Source organism: Hippocampus comes, unplaced genomic scaffold (genome assembly GCF_001891065.2).
Source record: "Hippocampus comes isolate QL1 unplaced genomic scaffold, H_comes_QL1_v1.1 scaffold106, whole genome shotgun sequence".
In the NCBI taxonomy this organism is placed as follows: Eukaryota; Metazoa; Chordata; class Actinopteri; order Syngnathiformes; family Syngnathidae; genus Hippocampus; species Hippocampus comes.
This window is the reverse complement of record NW_017842055.1, coordinates 222,059-228,389: the sequence shown is the minus strand read 5'-3', so window position 1 is coordinate 228,389 and position 6,331 is coordinate 222,059. Positions and strand designations below refer to the sequence as shown.

Sequence of the window (6,331 nt, the reverse complement as noted above, 5' to 3'; positions counted from 1 at the left end):
GGGCAAAAAAAAAAAAAAAACTGAAGACAAAGAGGGTTCATGGGAATTTATAAAATGAATGAATAAATTCAAAAAGTGAAGACAAAGAACCCCGCCTGGAAATATTATTTTTAAAAGTACATTAAAAAAGGTGAAGACAAAGAAGGTCGCATGGGAACGTTCGAAAAAAATTAAACATGAATCACCATGAGAGAAGACAATTGGATTGGATTTCCAATGACATCTCTTGATTTAAAATGAAGGCAAGAGCGCATTCAATGCCGCCCTCCCAAAAAACCAAACAAGACGCTCAAATGAAGACAACCGGCGCGCGCTGCCTCAATGTCACCCCCGACATAAAGAAAAAAAAACATAATGTCAAATGACTGGACCACCAAAACGGTGATGCGTTCAATGCCACACCACCAAAACTAAACACAAGAACATCAACAGAACAGAAAGCCGGCGCGCGTTGCATTCACTGTCACGCCACAAAAAAGGGACCCAAACCAAATGAAACAGCCGAAGGAGAAAGGATGAATATGCTTACCTGATGCCTATGTGCGATTTCTAAATGCTATTTTGGGGGGTATTCTTTTTTTCTATTATTTTGTAGAGCTAAACAAAGCCAAAGAAAAAGTCCCTCTTTGTCCTCTAGTGTCGAGACTGAGACGTGAGCGTCTACCAAAAACCGGGTCCTCCTTATAAGCTTCTCTCTGTGAACTTTGTCTCCTCCGGTTTGGGGGGGCCGGAGTGATACCATCGCGAGTGGAAAATCACCGGGCCTCCCTCCCCTCCTCCACCTTCCTCCCGCTATCCTCCTCCTCCTCCTCCTCCTCCTCTTCCTCACCGAGCAACAGGAGAGGGGCGACGCGTTCGTGGTTTCGCGGAATCCCGATCGTTCGCGCGACAGGCTCTCGTGTTTGATGGCATGAAATTGTGATTTACGAGGTGCCACTGAACGCTGCATTCAGGAGCCGAGATGCTGCCGCTGCATCACCGCCAAGGTAGCAGGTGCACGGAGACAAAAAAGGGACAAAAATGCTCTAAATGACCATGAAAATTCGACAAAATTTTATTCTTGGCCATTTCCGTATGCAAATGTGATGGCTGACTATAAAAATGTACAAAAGGCAACTTTGCCTTCAGAGTACAATTTAATTTCGCTACCGTGAGATATTTGCCAAGCAAAGTTGTGGTTTCCCTCGAAAATGAAAACGTAATTAATATCACTATTTAGTCACAAAAGTGCAATAAATGGGTACCATGACATGGGTGACAACACAAGCAACAAAGTGCAACAATATATTGCCCAAAAACTGTAGCATACAGCACAGGTACATAAAAAATACAAAATAAAAAAAGATACATAATATAACAAAGTTAGGGTTAGGCCAAACAAAAAAGGTAACATGAAATTTCAGCATTGGCTCGGTAGGTCGGACAAAGTTTTTTTTTTGACACCTCGAGATGGCACACTCCGTTATACACTGGCCATTTGTTGAAACCATCTAGGAGTCAAAACAACTGGTTCAGGAAGCAAATTTGAAGCTTCATTTTCCCATCACTCGTTTGCAACAAAAACAACTACAACAATAAACAAGGACATGCTTCGTGCAAGCAAACATCAAATTATAAAAGCCAGAGAAACACACTACATAGCTACAGCTTCCACATATATTCACTTTTTGAATGAAAGAATTCCAATTTCACTTTTGACATTACCCTGAATGAGTTTAGATTGTCTTAAAATATGCTTTAACTTTTTTGAAGAGACATTTGTTAATAAAGAAATTTCATGACCCATATTCATGACATGTATTGTATTGACTTTGTACAGGTTGGCGCAGTATTTGCTTCCACATTCATTGCTTAGCCAAATGATCAAAGTGCCGCAGTTGAAGCAGCAACATGGAGTACGCTGGAGACTAGAAATATGCCCCGTTGGTCGCGTCTCAAGATCGACCCATTTACCGCTGTAATTCAGAACATTTCCTTTGCATAGGAACCTCCCAAGTAGCGCCTCGCAACTTGGCTCGTACCTGAGGTGTTCATTGGGTGTTTTTGCGTTATTTTGCATTTGACAATGCTACGCAAGTTCACTTGGCAAGGGAAGCCAATTTTAGTTGCATATCAAATTGCACATTTAGTACATAAAATCATTTACAACACAATTCAACGCGCTTTACGGAAAACATGAAAAGCATTGGAGAAAGAGCAACAAAATATTAAGACTTACCAAAAATCACATTAAATCCTCTAAAATAAGTGCACGTCAGACTATTGCAGTAAACGCTGATGTTTCCGCCCTCATTGAAATGACGTGTGTGTGTTTGAGCAGACCTCGGGTATTCTGGGAGCTTGTTCCACAGGTGAGGAGCATAGCAAAATATAACCGCCTTCAACTTTTCTTTCGTTTTGGTTCTGTGGACAAACAATAGACCTGTCCCAGCCGACCTGAGGGGTCTGGTTGCAAGTCCATTTTGGTCCAAAACCATTTTAGACCATCAGCAAGATTTCAAATCTATTGTTTAACTCACATGAAGCCAGTGTAGTGATTTGGGGAACTGGGCTGTAATGTTGATTGGATGTTTTTGCTCTGAACGTTTGCATGTTAAAAAAAAACAAAAAAAAAAAACTCGCGGGTTGAAAACAGACCATTTACGCTCATTGTCTTAGAATGGGGTGTTCTGATTTTAACTTTCCGGTGTAGCTGCTTGAAAGGTTACTTTACCTGTCTTTATGGTTACCTCTCAACCTACCGAAAGATGTTGGATGACGTGCCAGCGGTTCTGGAAGCAGTGCCACAAACAATTTTCACGTTGCAAAGTGTTCCGTGTACTTTTCCAAATAAACTCCTTATCTTTTTTTTTTGGAAAAGAAACTTCACTGACGAGTTAGCCGACGTTTTTTTTTCTTTTTTCTAACTTTTGGGTGAGAAGCGTCTCGAGTCATCTTCATCTCGTCTCGGCGTGCAGGGGGCGTGGCACTCCAGACGTCACCTGCCTTCCGCCTTTCCCTCTGATGATCACAGTAGTACTGGTTCTGGTCTAAACCGGTCTTGGTCAAAAATCCGGAGCCTGCCCTGTTCCATGAGGGTGTCAAGACAATGTAAAAAAAGGCCTTCGATTACGAGAGGTGACCGAGGCTGTGACCAAATTTACAGGCTCAGTCCTGCGAACGCCTCGTGTTCGGTGGCCTGACGTCAGTTCCGGCGCGACTCCACCGCAAGTGTTGTCTGAATTCACGTGAAGCCTGTCCGAATTCGCCACGGTTTATACGGTGCGCAGAATCTACACGAGGAGCAGCTGTACATTAAACAAGAATGGGAATTTAAAAAAAAAAAAAAATCCACCATAAAAAGTTTCCAAACATGAATGTTGTTAAAAAGAAAACGGTGACGTAACACATACTTTGGAAGGTGTTGCAGCTATAAAATTCTAAGTTCATGATTATTTGCTAAATAACAATAAAGATTATCCGTTTGAACATGAAATAGCTTATCTTTGGGGTGTATTCAATTAAGTAGAGCAGAGGTGCCAAACTCATTTTTTGTCGCGGGCCACTTCGGAGTTATGGCTTCCCTCAGAGCGCCGGTGCAAAATCTCAGTGTTATTTATTACCCATGACAATTTGACATTTTGGTACAGATTTCAGCAAGAATCATGAAAGTCGACACATATGATTTGCTCCCGCGGGCCACATAAAATGATGTGGGGGGGGGGGGGCCGGACCTGGCCCCCGGGCCTTGAATTTGACACCGGTGAAGTAGAGGTTGAACATGATAGGTTGCAAATCACCATATTCTGTTTTCATTTACGTTTAACACAACATCCCACCGTCATCAGAATTGGGTTAGTGTATATATAAAACACACACACACACACACACACACACACACACACACACACACACACACACACACACACACACACATGCACGCACACAGATAGATAGATAGATAGATAGATAGATAGATAGATAGATAGATAGATAGATAGATAGATAGATAGATAGATAGATAGATAGATAGATAGATGTCTTCATTTGCACATTTGGTGTATTGGAGTTATGCAAAAGTGATTAAAAGTAATTCACGTACATTATTTTCACAAAATGGTACTTGGATTACTTTACTAACTACATTTCATAACAGGTAACTAGTAACTTTATCATAACAAAATTTGAACGTAACCCTCCTGACCCCGTCAGAAAAACAAATACCAAAACAGCCCAGTGTCATTCATTTGGCTAACCCGCACACTACCTATGCAACAAATCAGCCAAGGCAACAAATTCAACAATTCTATCCTAACAGACGCAAAACAAACCTCGAGAATTCCAATGAGTCACAAACGCAAGCACACACTGCAAAACAAGCGGAAAAACGCTGCCCAGAACCACGTACTCTCCACCGTGCTCCAGTAGCTCACCTGGGGCCTATCCCAGCCGTCTTCGGGCAGTTGGCGGGGTTCACCCCGAACCGGTCGCCAGCCAATCGCAGGGCACACAGATACGAAACAACCATCCGCACTCACAATCACACCGAGGGACAATTTTGAGTGTTCCATGAACCTGCCATGCATGTTTTGGGAATGTGGGAGTTTTCTGACACTAAGCCACGGAGAAGTTTTTTGTTTTTTTTTTGACAGTGAAGCGTTTTGGACGATCCCCATAAAATGACGGCTTCGGGAGCTTGAGTAGTTTTAGAATTCTGGTCATGCCAGTGTTAAGGTGCAATGAGCCGAGTGTCACTCATTTCCCTAATACGCTCGACTCTCCGTGCAGCTCATCAACATAACCATCTACCTGTTGCAAAACGTTCCTTTCTACCACAAAAACACACACACACACACACACGCGCACACGCACGCTTATTGCGTTCAGATACTCTTTTAATCTGATAAATACATACATATAACCAAGTCTATTCTTTTTTGTGTGAGTCGACTTTAGCAACACTATGGCAACATACTGTTGTCATCGCATGCCCGTCTAGTGATTTTTTTGTTTTTTTTTTTCCTTTCAGGAAGAAGACAAACCCGCCAACGGTTTCTTATCTGGTGTCCTTGATTGACCTTGAGCAGAGTCTTCTGTTGTTTTTAAAACACCGCTTTGCGCACGCCCTGCACGGCACACATACAAAACAAACCGATGCAAAGTCAGCTTTGACGGAGCGCGTTTGTTGGTCCGTGCGGCAAGACGGACCCCGTCAAAAGGCTACACAGGTCCAGAATGCCGCTGCTCGCCTCTTGACCGGTACTCGTAAGAGGGAGCGCATAACTCCTACTCTGGCATCCCTTCACTGGCTGCCCATACATTTTAGAGTTATTTTCAAGATCCTATTATTTGTTTTCAAATCTCGAAATGTCCTCTCCGAGCTCATCCGCCCCTACACACCTGCCCGGCGCCTCAGGTCTGCGGACCAAACTTTATTAGAAGTACCAAGAACTAAACTGAGGCTCAGAGTGGATGGAGCCTTTTCCATTGCTGGTCCCTCGCAATCGGCAGGCCTCCTTGCTGGCTGCCCATCTTTAAAAGCCGCCTCAAAACTCACTTGTATTCTTTGGCATTTTGACTCAACATGATCTTAGTTATACTGTTTGGTGCTCTCTACCGTCTTTGATACTGATTTGTTGCTTTGCTTGACTGTTGTATATGTTAGTTGCTCCATGTACAGCACTTTGTGTGCAGCGATGGCTGTTTGAAAGTGCTCAAGAACGACGACAAAGAAGAGAAATGCTGAAAACCAGCAAAGACTGTGAATTGTGTAGTTTTTTTCTCCATTATTAGAGATCTCGAGTTTTTATTCACCGTATCAAATTTGCGAATTTGGGGCCAAAAAATGGCACAACGTGACATACTTTGGGCTCGCCCCTCCCGCACTACATAAAAACCTTTTTATCGCATCAGCGTTTATCTGGCACACTGGCAATGCGCAGTTAGCTAGCTAGCTATGCCCGCACCCCAAAATGTTAACACCACATGAAATTCAACAAAAAATATATGAACTCGATCAAAAATGTCAATAAACGCAAGAATAAATAAATCTATAATAAATACATGAACATTTTTCGGAATATGAATTTTACCACGGAGCACGTGTCCCACCATTTGAAATCCCTGCCTGGGTTGGGTGAGTCCTACCAGAGATTAGCGCCTGTCAAGTGCCTGCCCACCCGGGATTAGATCATAGTCCAGATTATGGTCCTCTTCCTGCTCAACAGCAGCGACTGACACAGCACACGTTGTCATCGTCATCCTCATTATCATCACAGTTGCCGTGGAAACAGTCTCTGGATGTGTCGCCAGGGCCGAGGCGATGCTGCTATCCAGTGCATTGTGGGAGGGA

General features: G+C 43.1%; 1 protein-coding gene across 1 annotated transcript in view; it reads right to left on the bottom strand.

Annotated features, from left to right (window-relative positions):
• The window catches only part of slc6a6b (solute carrier family 6 member 6b), an 18,607-nt gene extending 17,821 nt beyond the window's left edge, over positions 1-786 (bottom strand). Inside the window, exon 1 of the mRNA XM_019860445.1 lies at positions 530-786. The gene's annotated coding sequence lies outside the window, so the exon portion shown is untranslated. The remainder of the gene's footprint in view (positions 1-529) is intronic.
• Between the last annotated feature and the right edge of the window lie 5,545 nt (positions 787-6,331).